This window comes from Gopherus flavomarginatus, chromosome 8, assembly GCF_025201925.1.
Source record: "Gopherus flavomarginatus isolate rGopFla2 chromosome 8, rGopFla2.mat.asm, whole genome shotgun sequence".
Lineage (NCBI taxonomy): Eukaryota > Metazoa > Chordata > Testudines > Testudinidae > Gopherus > Gopherus flavomarginatus.
Window position 1 is genome coordinate 21,393,043 of NC_066624.1, and position 22,352 is coordinate 21,415,394.

General features: G+C 46.3%; 1 protein-coding gene across 2 annotated transcripts in view; it reads right to left on the reverse strand.

The window, feature by feature from the left end:
• Window positions 1-22,352, reverse strand: part of LOC127056613 (G-protein coupled receptor 12-like) — a 62,919-nt gene that overhangs the window by 26,391 nt on the left and 14,176 nt on the right. The window contains exons 2-4 of one of the 2 annotated variants that reach the window (XR_007775857.1): window positions 21,836-22,121; window positions 19,779-19,906; window positions 17,324-18,125 (exon numbers count right to left, since the gene is read on the reverse strand). The gene's annotated coding sequence lies outside the window, so the exon portion shown is untranslated. Of the gene's footprint in view, window positions 1-17,323; window positions 18,126-19,778; window positions 19,907-21,835; window positions 22,122-22,352 lie in introns of those variants that run through there. The other variant, XM_050964688.1, reaches the window with a different exon arrangement.

Here is a 22,352-nt window from a genome sequence, read left to right on the forward strand (position 1 = left end):
GAGCTGGATGCCATACTTGGGTGTGACCCCACTGCCAATCCGAGGAGCACGATGGAGAGTTCAGAGCAGGGAGAAGTGGGGGAGGGTGTAGAGGAAGCGGAGAGTGAGGCTACTGGCGTGGAGGGAGACACCCCGGAGTCCCAGGAGGCATGCAGCCAGGAGCTCTTCTCAAGCCAGGAGGAGGCTAGCCAGTCGCAGCAGCTGGAACTTGTTGGTGAAGAGGAAGCAGAGGAGCGTGTTCCTGGTAAGCAGATTTTATTTTTAGGATGGCAATGTTTTGTGAGAGGAGGGTGGGGGTTATGGCTGCCTGCATGCATGCCTAAATGTGGAATAGCCCATTGATGTGGTCTATCACATCTCTGTAATCAGCCTCGGTAATCTCTTCAAAAGTTGCAGCCAGAGCGTGGGCAATGTGCTTGCGCAAGTTTATAGGGAGAGCCACCGTGGTCCTTGTCCCGGTCAGGCTAACTCATCCACGCCACTGTGCAGCGAGGGGTGGGGGGACCATTGCTGCACACAGGCAAGCTGCATAGGGACCAGGGCAGAATCCACATTGCTGTAGAAGATCCTCCCCCTCTTGCCAGATAACACGCAGCAGTGATATATCTGGCAGTAGAAAATCCTGCTGAAAATGTAGTGATGATTGTTTAGTGCAGGTCCCCAACTATCTGCAATCTGCTTTCCCCACTGCTGCTCCCCAACTGTCTGCCCTCTGCTTTCCCCAATGCACAGAAACCCCAGCCCTCTGGCAGTTCCCCTTCCCAGGTGAAGTTGCGGCAGAAACACTCACCCCATTGCTAGACATGCCTATGCCTTCGCTGCCATGGCCTCTCTGTGCTATGTTAGGTATGTGGGAATGATGCTACAAAAAGTCTACAAACTCCTTCACTGTGATAATAAACAATGTAGCCTCTGTATTAAATGTTTCTATTTATGTTTTTTTAAGTGACCTTGAATAATCCAGCCCTATCACCGCCTGCCCAAAGGTTACAGAACTTGAGGAAAAATCCTAGAAAATCAAAAGAAGATTTGATCAAAGCAGTTATGAATCAGTACACCAGAGACAGTAAGAGGCTGCAGGACTGGAGAGAGAAAATGCATGAGTGGAGACAAACACAGAGCAGGAGAAAGGAATTGGCTACCAAGAAAAGCACAAAGCAGCTGATAAGCCTCCTGGCTCGCCAAACTGACTGTATGCAGTCTCTCGTAGCCATGCAGGCAGATCAGTACCGTGGTAACCCCCAGCCCTCCCAAAGCTCTCTCCCTTGTTCCCCAGTATTTGCACAAAACACCTTTCTCCAGCAGCCTGGTTCTTACCACCACCAGCTGCCCCCAACACCTGTACGATCACCTACCAGCCCTGATAACTACAAACCTTACCCTATGCACTCAAACCCCATCACGATGCAGCATATTAATCCTGAAGTGCAGCAGGCATTGAACAGCAATCCAAGCAGGACATATTCAAACCTCTGAATGTACAGTCCACCACCCTACCCCCCATCCTTTTATGTACTGTATTTTGAATAAATGATTTCATGGCTTTTAAAACATTTTTTATTATTGAAGAAAGTGATAAATACTGTACCCCAAGGGAAAAACGGGCACAGCAAAGGCACCAAACATTACTGTTGGCTTTCAGCCTCAAATTGCTCCCTTAAGGCATCCCTAATCCTTGAAGCCCTTTGCTGGGCCTCTCTAGTAGCCCTGCTCTCTGGCTGTGCAAATTCAGCCTCTAGGCGTCGAACCTCGGAGGCCCATTCCTCACTGAATCTTTCACCCTTCCCTTCACAAATATTATGGAGGGTACAGCACGCGGATATAACAGCGGAGATGCTGCTTTCCCCCAAATCTAGCTTCCCGTAGAGACACCTCCAGCGCGCCTTTAAACGGCCAAAAGCACACTCCACAGTCATTCTGCACCGGCTCAGCCTGTAGTTGAACCGGTCCTTGCTCCTGTCAAGCTTCCCTGTATACGGTTTCATGAGCCATGGCATTAAGGGGTAAGCCGGGTCTCCAAGGATCACAATGGGCATTTCGACGTCCCCTACTGTGATCTTGCGGTATGGGAAAAAACTCCCGGCCATCAGCTTCCTGAACAGGGCACTGTTCCGAAAGATGCGTGCATCATGCACCTTTCCAGGCCATCCTGAGTAAATGTCAGTGAAATGCCCACGGTGATCCACAAGCACTTGGAGAACCACAGAGAAATACCCCTTGCGATTAATGTACTCTGATGCCAGGTGGGGTGGTACCAGAATAGGAATATGTGTCCCATCTATTGCCCCTCCACAGTTAGGGAAACCCATTTGTGCAAAGCCATCCACAATGTCCTGCACGTTCCCCAGAGTCACGGTTCTTCTTAGCAGGGTGCGATTAATGGCCGTGCAAACTTGCATCAACACTATTCCAACGGTCGACTTTCCCACTCCAAACTGGTTCGCCACCGATCGGTAGCTGTCTGGAGTTGCCAGCTTCCAGATTGCAATAGCCACCCACTTCTCCACTGGCAGGGCAGCTCTCAATCTCGTGTCCCTGCGCTGCAGGGTAGGGGTGAGCTCAGCACACAGTCCCATGAAAGTGGCTTTTCTCATCCAAAAGTTCTGCAGCCACTGCTCGTCATCCCAGGCTTGCAGGATGATGTGATCCCACCACTCAGTGCTCGTTTCCCGAGCCCAAAGGCGGCGTTCCACGGTGCTGAGCACGTCTGTCACTGCCACAAGCAATTTAGTGTCTTGTGCGTCAGGCGAATCAATATCATCATCTGACTCCTCACTGTCACTTTGGAGCTGAAGGAATAGCTCCACTGCCATGCGTGATGTGCTGGCAACATTCATCAGCAAGGTCCTCAGCAGCTTGGGCTCCATTTGTAACAGAAATCGTGCTGCAGACTCACAATGGTGCCAAACTGCTTGGAATGTGTAGCAAAGCACCACGGGGCGTTGGAACAGGAAGCAGAAAGACCCGCACCCTTCCGTCCCCTTCCCACAAGCCACAGCGCCAAAATGGGACGAGGTGCTCTGTGGGAAAGCTGCCCACAATGCACCACTCCCAACAGCACTGCAAATGCTGCAAATGTGGCCACACTGCAGCGCTGGTAGCTGTCAGTGTGGCCATACTGCAGCGCTGGCCCTACACAGCTGTACGGACACAGCTGTAACTCCCAGCGCTGCACAAATGTAAGTGTAGCCATATCCTTAGGCATCTGTCTCTCCCCAGTCATTGTAGAGAGAGCCTAGGTGCTTAACCCAGGCTTTGTGGATCCCACTGTTGTTCCAGTGATTTTTCTAGGCACCTAAGTCTCTTTGTGGATCCAGGCCTAGATGGCTTTCCTAGGCAGCTCCCGGTGGCCTGTAAATATCCTGGCATCTTGTTCAATGCTTCTGGTGGTTTAAACAGGTGTTGAAAACGGGGGCAGGTTGCTTTTGGCTCCAGGAGGTTTCCTCTGAGGAGCCCTGCAGGATCTGTACATTCAGTTATTACAAAAGCTAGCACCAGAATGAAAAGACCTGTGGCAGCTCTAGGGTTAGGTGCATCGGCACATCTGAGTATCTGCACAGATGTCTGCATAGATGTCTGCGCAGGTTTGCATGCATGTCCTCGCATGTCTGTTGCACATACATGTTATATGTATTCCTTAAAGAAAACCTAGTAGGTAGAAGTAATTACAAAGAAAACTGGGGTTTGTACGCTCTATGTGGAGGGCATAATTGTAGAATAATTGCTAAAACACCCTGTAATGCTCCCGGCTACTACTGCAATGGAAGATACAAATGAGTTCATCCATAAATAACATCAATATATTCTCATTTAGGGATAATCCTACCAGGGAAAGGCAAGGGGAAAGTGGGGGATATAGATCTTCATACTGATTCTTACCTTAAGACTAAGTATTTTCTTGGCACCCAGATATCATGGTGATGAGTGCCAATGAGATGAGATTAGACACCCAAAGGAACACGTGCAGTTGCAGCAGAGTTATTGTTGACTTTTCTTCACAATGTCATCATCTTGGTTCTTACGTCAAGACAAGCAGACTGTTGAATACAGCTCTCACTCTCCCTGAGAGGGCAGGTGGTTGTCTGGACAGCAGAAAGATTGTTTGCTTTAAAATCAGGTACTCGGTCAATGGCACAGCAGGGAGATGCAGCTATTCTGATGGGAAATGCAGTCTGGTTTTTAAGGTTCTTTTTAGAAACGAGGCATTTCTGTCCCCTGGCCAACTACTCCCTTGTCAAAACAGCACCACTGCAGGTTAACTGGCACTTGCACAGATGCACCGAAGATGTTGCTAACTACCTGTTGACAGTGATGGTTTCCAGCATATTATCACTGTATCACATGTATGTAGCTCATATTCCCATGACATGCTGCTGTTTATAATTAAACACAAAACACTACACTGAAGAATATTAGGTCTGCAACGTCAAGCACTCAGAAGTTAGAAAAGGCCAGAATTAAGGTTGCTTGTGCATGTGGATTACAATACAGTCTTTAATTACATGGATCATGTAAATATTTTTCTACATGGCCCCAGCCAGCCCGAGTGTCTCTTTCCAGGCTCCTCATCCAATTCCTCCCTCTCTCTTTCCTTGGGGCACTGTCCCAGTTTCTTTGCCCAGCCAGCCCCAGTTCTCCCACCACATGTCAACTCCATGTCAGGTAAGTCTCCTTTCCATCTCTTAGCCCATTTCCTCCTACACTGGTTCCTAGTCCCAGTCTCCTTGCCCAGGCAGTCTGTTTCCCCAGCTCCCCCTAGCTCCTTGTCTGATCTTAGCATTTTCCCCACTGGGATCCCCTCCGAGATCTTCTCCACTCAGCTTATCCAGAACCCCTTGTCCCGATTTGGGAGAACACTTTCTCCAGTTCTCTGGGATCCAAAAACTCACTCGACTCCAACTCGTCACGCAGGTTACTTGGATAGGCACGTAACAGCCCTATGCCCTCGCGGGCTAGGCCCAGATGCAGGGGACTTAGGTACACCACAATTCCAAATCACGTCACACACTACACAGTTTATGGACATTCTTTCTAGCTGCTAACTTCCGTACTTCTTGAATCTTGGACATCGCACAGATTGTGTAAGGACCAATTGCTTACGTCCTCACCTTGTCCACATTTCAAGCGTATCAGTTCGCAGCGTGTCCGCTTACCTCAGCCAGCCCCAAAACACCATCTCCAGCCTGTCACTCCTTTGCTTGCAGTTTAACCTTGCCCTCAGATCACGAATGCCCAGCAAGAGCTATGCCTACACCCCCCAACTAACTGGCTCTCAGTCCCCCGTTTCCCTCACCAGTTCCCAGTCCCAGTCTCCTTCCCCAAACAGTTTCACTCTCCCCCTCCCACTGGGTCTCAGTCCCAGTCTCTGTGCCCAATCAGTCCCAGTCTCCCTCTGCCCGCTCTTCTGGCTCCCCATCCTGTTCTCCTTACTCAACCAGCCTGCCCTCCCACCCCTTCCTGCCTTCCAGTCAGTTTCTCTTCCCCCCTCCAAACCCAGTCTTACTAGACTCCTTGTCCCAGTCTACTCCTGTGCTCCACCCTATGCCTGTTCTGGCTTTTGTCCCGGCTACATCTGACTCAGCCAGCTTCCTGCTCCACATTGCCTGAGTGCCAGCCAGGGAGGTCATTGAGACAAGCTCTCTGCTCTCGGCACTAGTGCCCAGCCTGGAGCAACTGAGAGCAACCATTAGTCCAGCTTTGCCTCAGTCGTCCTAGGCTGGAGCATGCTCAGTTGCTCCGATAGCAGTCTGGTTAGCTTAGGAATTGGGAAAGGCTTGAGCGTGTTCAGGGAGGACAGACTCTTCAGAGGTTTTGGCTGCAAACATGGAAAAAGTCTCAACTGTGATTTTTCAAAGGCTTATAACTTGGTCAAATTTGGGTAGTTTAGGGACAGCAAAAGGCACATCTTTGACTCAAAGTTCACCTCCCTGCCAAATGTTAACCCCTGTTCAAAGACCTGGGGTCATTATAGCTTCCCAAAGAAAAGGTGACCAGAATTTTTCCCTTGTCTCATTCTTGGAAAGAGATGACCCATTTTGGAAGATTTTTTTTTAACATCAAGCCTCAGGCAGACATCCAGCATGGAAAACTTCAGTTATAAGCAACTGAAAACAGGACCTTGCAATGGGAAGTGTCAGGCAACCCTATAAGGTACTAGTGTTAAATACTGAGGCCTTGATCCTACAATGAGTTCCCCATGGATGGACCCTGGAACCCATGAAAAGCCCCACTGAAATCAATGGAATACTGCACAGACATAAGAGTTTCACCCACAAAGAACTCATTTTAAGACTGGACACTAAGATCTTACAGCCATCATCCCTTGGGCAGGAATACACTTCATAGCAACATGCACAAAAGTTAACATACCCCAAATCATTCCTTCAGCCCAGGTTTTCCAGGACTGTGATGACTGCACTTACTGTGTATGCTTCCTGTTGCCTAATTACTGATAATATCAAGCATCCTGTCTCCCCTGAGCGAGAGTCTTCCTGAAAACTCATGGGACATGCCTGACTTTCCCAGGTCCTGCAATGTAAACTCATGGAGCTGTTTAATGTCTTTTGGACATTGTGATACAGCATTACTGGGTGAAGTTGCTGTGATCAGAAGTCATGCTGCAGTGATGAGATTACAGAAACCATTACTAAACCAAACCAGAGACATTTGTCACTTAGGACACACAGTATTTTGTGCTTATATAGTGCAGGGAAAGAGAAATAATGGACAGGACAGATCACTTGAGCTGGATTCTGTAGCACTTACCCACATGAGTAGCTCCACTAAAATCAAGTGGACTAGTCACATGAGTAGGGGGCTGTAAATTCAGGTCCTTTACTTCCAGCAGATAACAGGCATTCTTATAAATAAAGTACAGTTTTAACAGATAGATAGATAGATAGAATGCATGGAATTAATATTTCAGGGAACTGGTAATAGGACACGGAGACTTTCACCTCTAAGCCACAGGTTCAAATATAGTTTAGGTCAGTTGCAACCAAAGCTCATGTTATCAGATGGCCTCTGTGAAATGAATTTGGAGGATCTCAGTCTACTTTCTAGTGGACAAATGTCCCCCATGGCAATTTTAGGTAGGAGTCCTACAATCAGGCTCAAGCTAATCACAATATTTTGCACAAGGAGTGGATTTTATCCAGTGCAGTGAGGATATTTCCAGAAGCCTGAACATGCAGCCTGAGCAGAGTGCTGTGCTGTACAATGTTCTGTGCCTTCTCTCCTAACAAGCCTGACCTGTGAGTGTTTGCTTAACAGTACATTATGCACGGGACACAGTGTGTATATTGTGCACCTTTGCTGCACTCTGCCCACTAATCCATCTCAGCTTGGGCTACCTGCACCATTCTAGACCTCTAAACAGCTTCAAACAGCGGCCATTTTTAAAATCGGCCTGTCAAGGAAACATTTCCTACTTTCCCATCCAGTTATGGAATTTGTCTTCTAAATTTCACAGGCCTCAGACTTAGGATGAACTCAGTCCTAGCTCAGTGACTCCTCAGGGCCAGAAATAGGAGCTTTATAGCAGGGGTTACCAAGGATAAAGCTTTTGCCTCTAGCCCTGGTGGATGGTGAGATATTTACCTTTGAATCATGACATTACTGTGGGTTATTAGCTCTGAGGCTTGTATTTATGGTACAAAGGCAGCCATAGGGACAGGACAAATATCACCAGTGAATATCTTTAAAATCCTACCTATCTGTTTTATAACCACACATAAGGCCTTTCAAGTGGAGTCTGAATTACAAATGAAGCTTTAAAAGCATTTTCCTTTAAAATGCAAGGTGTATCATGTACAAAAAGCATGATTCAGTGGAGTGGCACAAAGGCTGTATTGGCTCTTGGTGGGGATAAGCTGCATCACTCACTCTTGGCTTCATCACAGATGAGTAATGCGGGATTCCAAACTCAAGCAAATAAAGCTGAAGCCAGCTACTTTGCTCTCTATCTATTTATGTGTCTGTCTTTCTGTTTATCAATCCTGAAATACAGGAGCAGAATTAAGTGGGTTTTATGATGTTAGAACCTGTAGAATATTTGCCCTTTAATTAAAAGACTCTAAATATGGCCTTCTCCTGGCCAGAGAAGGAGAGACACCCCTGTCAATAGCTATTGATCTGATCACATTTTCTGTAGCCACTTTTGTGCTGCTTTTTTAGCAAAAAGGTCAGCTCTGTTGTCAGAGATACATGTCACAATCATCTTCATGGATATCCGTGTACTTGTGTTTGATGACTCACTTGTTTAACAGGAACAGACTGCTTGTTGCTATAGCAATTCTTCAGTGAATTCTCCTTGGAGGGAGAGAGAATACCTTAATTACAGTAATGGCTCTTTGTCATGAGAAAACAACCACTAACAATTATAATCCCGATGAGTTGTGAACGAAACTCTAATTCGCTGTAACTTTTAAAGAGAAGTTTTACATTTAACCAATTTTAGTAGATGTGACTTTATTTACTTGTAGCAGCTGCCAAGGAGGGCTCTATTCAATCTTACAGCTAAGGAGATGGAGCATGCAAGAAACCCTTTGAGTGCAGAATGCTCTTTGACTTCAGTGAGAGTTCCTTACACAGGAGGCTGATGGGAGCAAGAGTTTTCTATCTGTACTGAAGGCCTTTCAAAGGGAGTTTTGAGGAGGATGAAGCTGTAAGCCCAGATCCTCAAAGGCATTTAGGCTCCTACCCTTTCAATGGAAGTTAGGAGACTAAATATCTTTGAGGATCTGGACCACATCATTGGGAAGAGTCTTGGGGCTAGTCCTCAGCTGTGGATTGATTGCAAGTGTAGCGAGGAGGCTTGGCTTCCCTCAGAGGCAGATGCAGAGGGAATGCCGCAAGCCGCCTTGTGGTCGGAGCCAGGGGGACCACACCCCACATGCCGGAACCAGAAGGGTGGGACAGGAAGAGGAAGTACAAAAGGCAAGTCCTGCAGCTCAGTTGGGAGGGAGCTGCTGAGGGAGACAGGTGCATCTTCCCTGCTGCTGGAGCAGGATGCCAAGGATCGCACTGCCTGCCCTGAGGGCCTGCACGAGCTTCCCGAGACCCCTGCCACTCCTGTTGCTGAGGAGCTACTACCTCTACCCTTGGCAGTATATCCCGGGGAGACAGAGGATGACCCCGGGACGCAGGTACATCCGAGGGGGAGAATAGGAAGGAGCTGCTGAATGGGTTCAGTCTTGTCCAGCATCACAGCATCAAAATTTGCTGCCTGAGGAGACAGCAGTTGAGCTCCCAAGAAAATACCTGAGTGGCCTAATTTGCAAAAGACATGAGCTCCCGAAGCCTCATTGGTTTCAATGAGAGCTGAGAATATTCAGACCCTTTGGAAATTAGGCCACTGTGTCATAGAAGTTAGAGCTGGGAAACACTTGTGGGTGGTCAGTAGGCATTCAAAGCCCAGGAGTCTGGCATTACACCTGGTTCCAGCTGGCTCTTATCAGAGCCTCTTAAAGATACAGTTCCCCACAACACTCAGTGAGTCATCTAGGCTATTCTCTTGCCAGTGCCTGACTGCTTTCTACCATGTGTTGTCCACTGCTTTATACAGTCTAGTTTTAATAATCTCAGGTGGAATTCATCACTCCTCAGATCTTCTGATGTTCAGTTGACATTTTCCTCTCCTTTATTTCATCCTAGTTCACTGAGTTTTGCCTCTCTTGTTTTCCCCAAATGTATGGAATCATTCATTTAGCTAAGATACTGCAGTAGTGTCCTGCTCATTTTCAGATTGGATCTGAACTTCGTTTTTTAATCAGATTTCTGGTTGCACATGGGTCAGACCCTATCTCTGTGGCTCCAAATACCTCCTAGGTTCTCACATACAGACGTTTCAGTCTTTTGAGATCCTGTCTCTGCAAATAGGCCCTTTTCCCTCTTCTGGGGAGACCTTAATTGTATAGTTCTTAATTAGAGAAATGGTAATTATCACCATTGTTCATCGATGTCTTTTAACCATTGTGCAATTGTTTTGCATAGACATTCTAACTTTAGCTTGAGCGCTTATTCAGGTTAATTGCTTCAGAGAAACTAAACACATGTGATCATTCTTTACGTTCTAGTCAGCTGAATTCAGTCCTTCTATCACTCAGTAGGGGCTGACTTTTCTTAACCCCAGCTTGTTTACCGTGCTATCTTCCCACCTCTCTGAACTGTGGATAGACATTACTGGGGCAGTCCTGCAAGCCCACGCTAGCTTTTTGTTTAGGTTTAGAATGATCCTGTAATCTTTAGTCTTGATGTTAGGAGATATTTCTGTTTGTTCTCATCTTATACTAGCTCAGTTTTAACAACTATTGTAACTGACTAAAAATGGGGAGGAGGGGCTGGAAAGTCTCATCCTTTTATTTGATAAGTTCTAAAGTAGTAAAAGTAAAAACAAACAGTGGAGCATGACAGTGAATTGGGCATCAATATCAATATATTATTCAATTTCATTACTATTATTCTTTTCTTCTTGTGGATGCAGAGAATCTCAGCAACCAATATTCATATGTAACAATTACATCAACAGCATAATGGATGAAACTGGACTTGGAGAACCCCTTAACTTTGTCTCTCTTTCTAGCCTCCTTCCTGTTAGATACTTTTTTTCATTTGCAAAGAGTGAAGCAGAATGTAGGTTAAGCTGAACAAATGGAACTTTATTAACCCTGTGCACTGCTCTGGCTATGCAGCTGCATTGCTTCTGACCTTACTCTCCACATTCCCTGTTTTCCTGATGTCCCATCAATAACAGCCCCTCCAGTGATGTGGGCCCTTTGGCTCTAGTTCCACTGATCATGATACAGCCTCTCCATTTGATAAACATCATAATATAAAGAATTAATTGATGCCCCACTCCATGTCCTTTGTTTAGAGGTTGTTAGCACATAGCTGAGTTGGCGTCTTGTCTTTATCATAGACTCAGCTGGTTTACAAGGTCTTTGATACAGTTTGGTCTCAACAGGTGACCACATGGGGAGTTACCGAGCTCTGTCTCCCCATCTCCTGTCTCTGACTCTAGCAAATGATCTCTGTGCAGCCTCCTCCCTTCCTGTGGGCTTGGCCTCTGAATGATTCTGCCTCTTTGTTCTTTGATGATCTCCGTAGGCTGTCTCTGGCTTTGTCTGATGGCTGGTGTCTTCTGTTCCTTCAGATCACTTGTCCCTCTTGTGTAGTCATCTCAAATGACCTGGGTGCCACTGCATGCCTCATGACTCCTTTTGTCCATTACTTCTGGTGTCTCTCCAATGGCTGTATCTTCACAAGAGAGCCAGTCTCCAGGGCCAGCTGGTCCTTGGCTGACCTGTCATACTCTAGTATCTGCTTTCTCTGATTGTTGACCATCTCCTCTTGATAGAGTCTCCCCCATTCTGGCTGCAACTGGTCTTCCCTCACTGGTAGCAGGGTTTTGGTCCCTCATCCCATCAGTGCCTGTACTGGACTGTTTGGCATGCCTGTGATGATGTAATTCCCATGTGCCAAAATGCTAGCAAAGGGTCTGAACTAGAAGAAACAGCCGTATGTAAAAGTCTCTTGGCTGTTTTCACAGCAGATTCCACTTTACCATTACTTTGTGAGTATGCTGCAGATAGGGTTGCCAGGTGTCTGATTTTTGACCAGAACACTCAGTCGAAAAGGGACCCTGGTAGCTCCAGTCAGCACTGCTGACTGGGCCATTAAAAGTCCAGTCAGCGGCACAGCGGGGCTAAGGCAGGCTCCCTGGCTGCCATGGCTCCGCGCAGCTCCCAGAAGCAGTGGCATGTCTTCCCTCCATCTCCTATGCAAAGGGGCAACTACAGGGCTCCGCACACTGCCCCTACCCAAGCCCTGGCTCTGCAGCTCCAATTGGACGGGAACCACAGCCAATGGGAGCTGTGGGGTGGCACCTGCAGATGGGACAGCATGCAGAGCTGCCTAGCCTCGCTTCCACGTAGGAGCTGGAGGGGAGACATGCTGCTGCTTCCAGGAGCTGCTTGAGGTAAGTGCCACCCAGAGTCTGCACCCCTGACCCCTTCCCATGACCCAACCCCTTGCCCCCATCCTGATCCCCCTCCCACCCTCTGAACACCTCAATCCCAACCCAGAGTACCCCCTGGGACCCCAAACCCCTCATCCCCATCCCAGAGCCCTCACCCACCCGCACCTCAACCTCCTGCCTGAGCCCTGATCCTCCCTCCTGCTCTCAGAACCCCTTGGTCCCAGCCCAGAGCACCCTCCTACACCCCAAACTGCTCCAGGGGCCCCAAAAAACTCTCGTGGGGGCTCCTGCGGGGCTCGGGACCTGGGGCAAATTGCCCCCCTTGGCCCCCCCAGTGGCCCTGCCCTTAAATAGGATTTGCATAAGGTAAGAATCATTTGTTTCCTAGTTTGGACACCCCTCAGCTTCTCCTGGAAAAGTACAGAATTCAAGATGGGTTCCAGTATCAGGTAACATGGTCACATGCCTCTGTAGGGCTCCTGTAGCCATTCTTCACAGGCTGACCCACACAGTCACAGGAGGACTACGCTCTTTCACAGTCTGTTGTCTCTTGCTGATGGGCCATCAGCACTGTCGGGCTTTTTCATTATTGTACCTGAAGTGTTAGCAGTGGGCGTCACCCAAAGTAACATGGCTGAAATACAGATACATAGTCAATATTCCTGATTTCAGATACACAAATGATACATGCATACAAATAGAATAATCATATTCAGTAAATTATAACCTTTCCAATGATACCTTACAGTAGTTATCTTGCATACAGCATATCTTAGTTATGTCATATTCCTACCACAAGCATATTTTCATAAATAATATGGAGTATAATGTCACAGTGTGGTGGTCAAACTCCCATTTGCATGTAAATTCCTTGAATTTTCCAAGGCAAACTGGGGTCCACTGGTGGTGAATACAGTGTCTGGAATGCCATATCTCACAAAATGGGCCTTCAGTTTGCCATTCACTGATTTGCTTCTTGTATCAGCCAGGGTATTGACATCCCAAAAATATGACTAGTAGTCCACTGTAATCACGGACTGCTTTTCCTTGAAGGTAAATAAACCCGCTCTTACCTTTTCCCATGGTCAGGTGGGCAACTCAAGTGGTCTCTTCTGCTGGCAGATATCACACGACTGGCAGGTGTCAGACTCCTCTATAAAGAAGTGGAGTTGTGTATTCAATCGCAGCCAGTAAACATACTCTTGAGCTCATCTCAGACAAATGTCAATGCCCAGGAGCAACGCATGTATTTGTTTGCATGACATCTCTACGTAATGTTTCTGCAGCACTATAGAAAAGCTTGTAGTTTTCTGTCATGGTGTTATTCAGCTTCTGTATCATCACACCCTTCACCTACAAGAAGCATATCGTCTGCAGTTATTTTCACCCTGGTCAGTCCTTTCAGCATCTGAGTGAATCTGCCCTGAAACACTTCTGGTCCTGGCCTTATGCCCACTGGCATACACAGCCAGCTGTAGAGACCAAATGGTGCTGCAAAGGTTGACAGCATGCTGGTCTCTTAATCCACACGTATGTGCTAAAACCTGTTCTTCAGATCACAGACCATAAAGATTATGGCTTTGTAGAGTTCTGGCATCAGTTGTGGGTGGTGAATAATGGTATCTTTTCAATGCCCAGTTTAGTGGCTTTGGGACTATACAGATGTGTAATTGCCTGATGGCTTCTCTGCTACCACCATGTTGCCGATTCAAGTTGTTCTGGCCTCTATGAGTGCTATGATATCCCTGCTCTGCAGAGGCTTTCAAGATCCTTGTGTACTGGATTATGCAATGCCACTGGAATTTTCCTTCCTGTAAGCATACAGGGTCCACTGTAGGGTCCACTGTAGGGTCTACTTCCAGTTGCAGCTTTCCTTTAAGGCCTTTGAAAACACTCCCAAATGCTTTTAAAATTGTCGCCATTGTCCCTGGGGTACCCCAGGCCCTTTTGCTTCTTGCACTGAAGCTATAAAATTCTGATGCTGCATCCTGATCAGATCCATGGCTTGTATGGCCATATTTCCCCAAAGGGGTCTGTGGTGCTTACCATCCACCATCACAAACTTCAGTTGGTACCATCTGTTCTTTTTTGGGATAGTTACTATGAGGTCTCATTTTCCTATTGGTTTCATTATAGTCTAATTGTACATTATTGGATTGCAACTGCTCTTTGTAATGGGTGTGTGCGAGTCCAATTCACCTTGAGGAAACACACACTGCAGGAGGCCCTGCTATCCAGCTGAAATCGCATGACGTTTCCCTATTGACATTGTTTGCATGCATGGAGGTTGGTATTGCCCCTTGTTGCTTTCCTGCCTTGACAGCCTGAACTAGATATGCTGTGGGACTCAAGGAGAGAGTCATGGTGTTATCACCACTGCCTGATGTGCCATCCCCCTTTTGTACAATCTGAATCTTCCTGAGAGCCTCTTCTGCTCTTACACACTGCTGAAATGGTCCAATTTTCCACACTGCAAAGCTCTCCTAGTGCAGGGCTCTTCTCTTTACTCACTCACACTGTCTACGAGAGTAAATGCATCTCATTATGGGCATGGAACACTGCTCTCCTTTGCTGTCATCTCACTGCGTGTACTTCTGGGGGTGTTGTGCCCCCTATGGCTTTCATCATTTCTCTTGAGGCTTCTGCTGCACACCCCATGTCTAGGCATGTGTCCAGTGTGAGATCACCTTCCTGGAGCAGCCCGTGCTGTAGGGGGTGTTCCCAAATGCCACAGACAAACTGCCCCAAATTGGAGGATCTGTGAGGTCTCCAAAATTGTAGCAGGTGCTGTGCGTAAGGCAGTAACCTAGGGTCCCTTCCCTTCGGATTAATCTCTAGTGAAAAGCCTGTGTCGCTTCACAGATTCATTCTGCTTTGGGGACCAACAGGTCCCCAGCGTTCCTTGGACTGCTGTGATGAACTTCTGTGGTGGTGAGCTTCAGAGTGTTGCTGACCTCTCTGCCTGGCTCCCCAATAAAGGGGAACTAATAGTTTTACTTTCCTGCTGTTGTCATCCTCCTGCATGACCAGGTCTGGGTACAGCTTGAACTTCTCCTTCCTCTGGGTCAATCCTTGGCTACGTTTGGTGTTTGCAAACCCAGGGCTCTGGGAGGCTTCAGACCGAGTGCCATGGCTCACACTGCCAGCTGCTGCACTTCAGATAACTAACTCACAGCTCAGGTGTTGCCCTCACGTTTCATAGGAAAGCATGCAGCTGAGTGCTGGTTAAGTTTAACACAGGGAACTTTGTTAAACTCTGTGCACTGTTCTGTTCATGTTCTGTTCTGCTGAGTTGCTTTCTGCCTAACTCCTGCATTCTCTGTTTTCCTGATGTCCTGTCAATGGCAGTCCCTTCAAGGAACACTGGCGCTCGGACTCCAGTTCCACTGATCAGGATACAATCTTCACAGTCCGCAAGACAGTATCATGCCATACAAGTTGTTCTCACCACCGTACAAAACATGAAAGATGTTGCCCCTGATCTCATGAGTTTACATTCTGAATGAACAGCTCAGATACATTGAGGGGCCCAGAGGAATGTGTTATATTAGTGTATTTTTATTGATGGATTATTGGTAATGGATTTGGGATTGCTGGTGGAAGTGAGTAAGTGAGCTTTGCAGAAGACATCATGAAGTTGTTATCCTGCCTGCTTTGTAAATGCCTATACATTCATAAATTTTCTTCGGCTAAGGCTCTGAGCCAACTTTCTTTGAAGTCAAAAGGAGCGTTCCATTTGAAAGCAGAGGGAGTTGGAAAGCAGCCAGGCATAGCCATTGAATTACAGTAAACTGGAACCTCCTATTTACGCTGACCCACTGTTTTAATTCTATATCTGAGGAAGCTTTAGCTATGTGAGTACCACGTAGTCACTTTAGCTATGACTGAACAACTGCATATTCCTGGGGAAGACGTTTGAGAGAAGCATAGTTAAGCTCCATTATGCACAGAGTATACTAACCGAGTAAATAAAAGACTTTTCCTACATTGTAACGTTTCTGTTGCAACCTTCTAGAGCCCCTGAGGAATGGTGAGATATGGAGAAATTATTGCAACAAGAGTGGGGAAAGGTAAGGAAATAATGCATTTATTTATTCATTCATTAAACTAAGATGTATTTGAGGTGACCTCATCTCTGCACAGGCTCAGCTGAATGACTCGGTGCTTAAGACACTTAAGCCTTGTCTACACTACAAAAATTACCCATTGCTGACAATAGGAGTCGGCAATGAGGGAGCTGAGTTGGTGCTGAGCAGGCTTTAGATGCAAGTGTTGCCAATAACAAGGCATGCTAGGTCCCTTTCCAGAAGCCTCCGTTAAAACCTGCTTGTCAATGGAGTTTCACTGAGGATGATTTTGGCTCCGTGTCCGTGAGCCTGAAGTGTTTTTTACAGGCCCAAGCACCTGTTCTGACAAAGGGACTGTAAGATGGTTGGAATGGAGCTATGACACACAAGTTTCCCACAGAAGGTGGGGGCTGGGTTGTGTGTTCGAAGCAGCCTGTGTAGAACTAGCAGACAGAGCTGGTGCTGGCTGGAGCCCCAAAAGTGCTACTGCGGCTTTTTATATTCTGTTGCTCTGTCCAGCCTTGTTCAAAGCATTAATGGGAACTATGTAGCTTATGTGGCTGGATCCTGCGCCAGTGATGACAATGGGGGGGGAGGTTGTTATTGATGTCCCTGGAAGCAGGATCAGAGCTACTGGAACTAAAAACAGTTCAAAAAAAATTATCTTGAGGTGTAGCCACTTATTTGTCTCCCAACAAAGCATTAACCCATCCCAGAATTCCACATCCTTCTCGGTCACGTATAAGACACAATGCGTGTCTCATTTACAATACACTCTAACAGCCATCATTTGTGACTGAATACTCTCCTATACTGGCAGGCACCGTTACCAGGTAACAGGCTATGATGACTCAAGGAGTTGAGAGAAATCTCATAGCAAATTGTTCCTTTAGCACTTCCAGTCACCTGTTACTGAACCTCTGCAGGGATTTTTCCTGTTCTCTTTAAGCCAGGAAATTCTATGTCTCATGGTTACCTGATGTATGTTATGATGCTGTCAGCATGCTATTATTGCTGTGCAGCCTGTTTTACTTGATGCTGCTGAAAGATGCCAGATTGACAATCCTAGAGGTCCTCTATTTATCCACGGAATAGGAACAGCTCAGACGAGGCTGGTATAAGATTCCCCCATGCTGTCTCTCCAAAGTGCTACAGTTCTGACCTGAGTGAACTGCTTCTTTGCTCTACATTTCTGACCATCCTTACTAACAAGAGTGGTAATTGAAATGCTAGCTTTGTAGTTCACTTCTGCAATCCTTGCATCTTTGTGTACAGCAATATTCCAGCATTGCTTTGGAGGTGTGTGCTATCTCAGCCTGTTTGTTTGCAAACACCTGTATCATGATGCCAGAACGTGTTGAATTGCAGAGTGAATCACACATGCTGCTCAGTGTCTCAGGAACGCTTGGGGCTTTTTGTTATTATTATTATTGTACTGTTTTGTAAACATCTGCATAAAGATGATACTGAGATTTTTTTTAATGTTGTAGAATGAGCTTTGCACTTTACAAAATTCATATTCTTATTCAATATTTGCATTACAGTAGTGTCCAGAGGCCTTGCTCAAGATCAGGGCCCCACTGTACTGGGAGCTCTTCAAATAAAGACATGGTCCCTGGCCTTGAAGAAATTACAGTTACGATGACAAATGATATAGGAAGGGTGGAGGTAAAGAGCACATCAAGCTTTTAAATATATAGCTACTGTAATCTCATCAGAGCTCTTAAGCAATGTTAAACTCTTTAATACTGATATGGGAGCTCATAAAGGAAAATCTAAGTAGGCTGTAGCAGGGGTGCTGGAACAATTTGTATAGTTGTGGTGAGCACTGGACTGCTAACCCCAGGGTTGTGAGTTCAATCCTTCGGGGGGACATTTAGGGATCTGAGGCAAAAATCTGTCTGGGGATTGGTTCTGTTCTGAGCAGGGGGTTGGACTAGATGACCTTCTGAGGTCCCTTCCAACCCTGAGATTCTATGGTGTTGAGAGCCACTCAACCAAACTGTAAACCCTGCATATGATGGAAATCACTTCCAGCCAGGGGATGCAGCAACATTCGCAGCTTCCCTAGTTCCCATGGGCTGTAGAAAATGATACAAAACAGGTTAGTAGCTGCAATGCTTTCTTCTGAGAATACTATGAAAGCTGTAGAAATGGGGTTCTAATTTGCACTTCTCAACCTCACCAGAGGGCGCTGCAGAGCACTTCTGCTTTGGTTTAGTGAAAATGGGATGTTCTGCAATGGTTTAAGGTTCTATCACAGTTCTATACCTAAGATGATGGCTTGTTATTTTTCATTTGCAGTGACAGTGACATGGCAGCATATGGAACTTTGTACAAAAAATAGATGGGTGGAAGCTCAGGCTAAACTATAACACTAATAGATTCCTCATGTTACTATTATTATTTATCAGGAGTCTTTAGCACTATGAGCTAAACCATATGTCCTGATTTCTTCTGTTAACCATGGAAGTGGACTCCTCTCCATACTCTGTCTCCCCCAGCCAAAAAATGTATATCCTTGGGTCACACATGAGATTTAAAAACAACCTTGAAAATATTATCTGGCTGAAATAGCTTTGAATCGTAGATTCAGGGCACAGCTGATGAGGCAAGTCAGCAAGTCCCAGTCATCTGCCTTTGCAACCCTAGTAGACAAGTGGCATCTGTCAAACAGACACTCTGACAGAAGCACAAGGAAAAGATAGGGCATGAACTAGTGCCTGTTAGCATGCTAGAGTTAATGGAATAACGAGTAACAATTTTAACTCAGTGCTCTGCGATTTATCTGACCTGCCAGGCAGAGGATGTGGAATCTTAATGGATAGTCATATTTTAATGGCGTAATATGACAGTGCTAACTCTGAGTCTCCAGTGCTTGGAGCAATGAGCATTGATGCATGTAGCCACAGTGAAACCTCGATCCTTTCTCTCCATTGTGCGTAGCAATGGGTGCTGAGTAACCAAGACCCTGAATCATTTGTTCTGTGTACACTAGAGAATAGCCTTGATGTTAAGTTGAAAACCTGACTGAAAAGGGTGTCAAACAACCCTTAGTGTGGTGAGGGTCTAAGGTGATTTAACTTGCGTCTTTCACAGTGTAACAAGTGTTGGTTATGACACAAGCTGAGCAAACTCATTCAACCAATTTCTTCTGCGTCTGTCTGCAAATTGCTGCCAGCCACCAGACAATTTTATCAGGTCTGTTTGTTGTTTGAAATTATTCACCAATTTTTTTCTGCAGACTGAGTTATTTGCAGAGATTAGTTGCATGATCTTACATTCTATTATTTTAGAAACAGCATGTTATCATGTAATTATCAATTGTGGCCCTGATTTGCCTTTAACTTTAGACTCAATTCTGCAAGGGAAGTAAGTAGGGGAACTGGCAGGGATTGTGACTGCTCCATTTGGTAGAAGGGTATGTCCACCCCTTGCCACAGAGGTTCAGAATCTTGGGGTACTTTTGGACCTGACCCTTTTCTTGGTAGCAGCAGTGGCTCACATTGCTTTTTTACTTTTCTGCATTGCTGAGGGTTTGGAGCCTTCTCTTGATAAAGCTGCTCTCACCATAGGTCTAGATACTTTTGCATCTCCAGCTTGAACTGTTGCATTGAACTCTACTGGGGACAATCCCAAAGACAGCTTGGAAGTTACAGCTATGCAAAGTGAAGTGGCCCACTTGTTTAAGTGGAATGAGTCAGCTATAAAGCAGTATAAGGCATGGGACCTACCTCTTGTAAGGACTATCTTTCCCCTTGAGTACCATCGCAACTGCAAAAGTCAACTGAAGAACCCTCTCTAGTGGTCCGTAGAGGTGCGCTCTTGAGGACTGGAGGCAGGGCATTTTCAGGAGGGGTTCCTGTAGGGTAACCAGACAGCAAGAGTGAAAAATTGGGATAGGGGGTGGGGGGTAATAGGCGCCTATAGAAGAAAAAGCCCCAAATATTGGGAATGGTCACCCTAGGTTCCTGGCTGTGATAGCCACTCCCTCTCAGAGCAGAATGCAAGGCATATCTGGTAGTCTAGCACTGAGCATATAGACCAGGGTAGGCAACCTATGGCACACGAGCTGATTTTCAGTGGTACTCACACTGCCCAGGTCCTGGCCACCTCTGGGGGGCTCTGCATTTTAATTTCATTTTAAATGAAGCTTCTTAAACATTTTAAAAACCTTATTTACTTTATATACAACAATAGGTTAATTATATATTATAGACTTTTAGAAAGAGATCTTCTAAAAATGTTAACATGTATTACAGGCATGCGAAACCTTAAATTAGAGCGAATAAATGAAGAGTCAGCACACCACTTCTGAAAGGTTGCTGACCCCTGATACAGACTATTGCTAGGTTAGTTACTGTGATTACCTAGGATGTTACAGGGGAGGGAGGTATTGGTACTAACATTTGTGGGCAGTTTATTGTGTTGCAACCACAGCAGTGGGTGCATAGAATAATTTTTATCAGTCAAATATGGGAGCACACTGGGGTCCTTTCAAACACGAATCTATCTGACAAGAGACAGTTAAACAATAGCAGATAATGTAGATAGTGGTTTGTCCTCTCACTGATGGTCCAATCCTGGAGCAGACTTAGCAGGTAGTAGAGTTGTTCACCAGGTGACTAGACTTGCCACACGAATGAGTTGTGCACACTCTCATACCCAGCAAATGAACCAAGAGCCCCGTGGTCTGTAAGCAGTGGTTCTGCCGGATGGGAGAAAGCCACTCTCCTTAACCAAACAGGGAGGTGCTGGTCTTTTCTTGAAGGTGCTCTAGGCATATCTCACAGACAGACACATCTATGAGCTCTCTCATGGCTGGGACGTCTGTAGCGCTATCTGAAGAGCTGTGCTACAGCAGTAACAATCTTTGGCTTTACAGGGTCATCTTCCTGACACAGGACTAGCTAAGTGGACAGCCATGGATAGAAACCTCCTCCCCAACCCATAATCAACTCAGTCATTCTGGCAAACTCTCTTGCAACTCCAGTGTAAGTGGACAGCTGAGGATACATGGCAGACGTGCTCCGACCTGCTATCACAAGGGCCAACATTACCCACCTTTCCAATATGCCTGCTGGGAACAGGAGGTAATTACAGGCAGAGGGAAGAAACACATTCAGCTAGTGCAATTGCTTTCACCTTCACACTGGCTCTGGCAGACAGACTTCATTTACACTTTGCTTACACTGTCAGCTGTCTGTCACTTCACTTTCCCTTGTTTCTGCAGCCCTATGCTGCTGTCTTTTTCTTTCCCTCTTTGGGAAACATCACATTTGCTTTGTATAGATGTACAATCTGCAGCTGCTCAGCTGCCAGTCAGAGCTGGGATGTATGATTGTCTGTTAGCAGGGAGGAACATGGGAAGGGCCACACTGGGTCTCACCATTGGTCCCCTGAGCTCAGCATCCTGGTGTCAGGGGTGCTCTGCCTCCAGCTATAATTCAGTCTCTCTGTGAGCATCTCCTTTATTGAGCCAGGCCCCAGGCATCCCCTTTTTTTTGCCAGGGTTAGACCTGCAACTCCATTACCCTGAGACTGTGCCCTCTGGCTTCTGCACTCCTGTTTCTCACCATGGCTCTCCAATGAATTCAAATGAGTTTAGACCCCAGGTAGAGACTTTACTCCTTTGGAGAGCAATCCCATCAGCGGGCCTGTACAGCAATGCACAGCAGCCTTTTCAGAACAAGCCAGCATTTATTAGTCAACTGGAACACAGTAATCAAGGATTCCTAGGCTAGTCCAGAAAAAACACAACTTCACGGACAGCCCATGTGGGCAGTATTACCTGCCTTCTTCTCCAAAACCTCTGAGATTTCATCTCTCCTGTCCTAGGCAACAGCCATCATGTCTCACAGTCTGCTCACACCCAGCCCTTTGTCTCAAGTTGCAGCATGCTGCACATGTTCTGCTTCCCTTGGCTTCCATCATTAAAAGTTCGTGTCCGCTGTTTGGCCTCCAGTGCATCTCCGAGGCAACTGCATTCATATGTGGACAGTTCTTGATAGTTCATTCATACGAGTGCAGGTATCAGTTATCTCCAGGTCCCACAGGAGAATTTAACTCTTCCATACCTATTGGATAACAATACCAAGCAAGTGAGGAAACTGAGACACACATTATCCATTAAAAATATTATTAAAAATGTACACATTCTCCACACTGGATATAACCCTTCCTAGGGTCCTGATACTCATGATCTCACTGGTATCCTTTTTACCTTCTTTTCCACTCAGCACTTCTGTTGCTGATGAGAAAAGGGAGAGGAAAAAAAACAGATTCCATGAAGGACCTCCCTATTACTC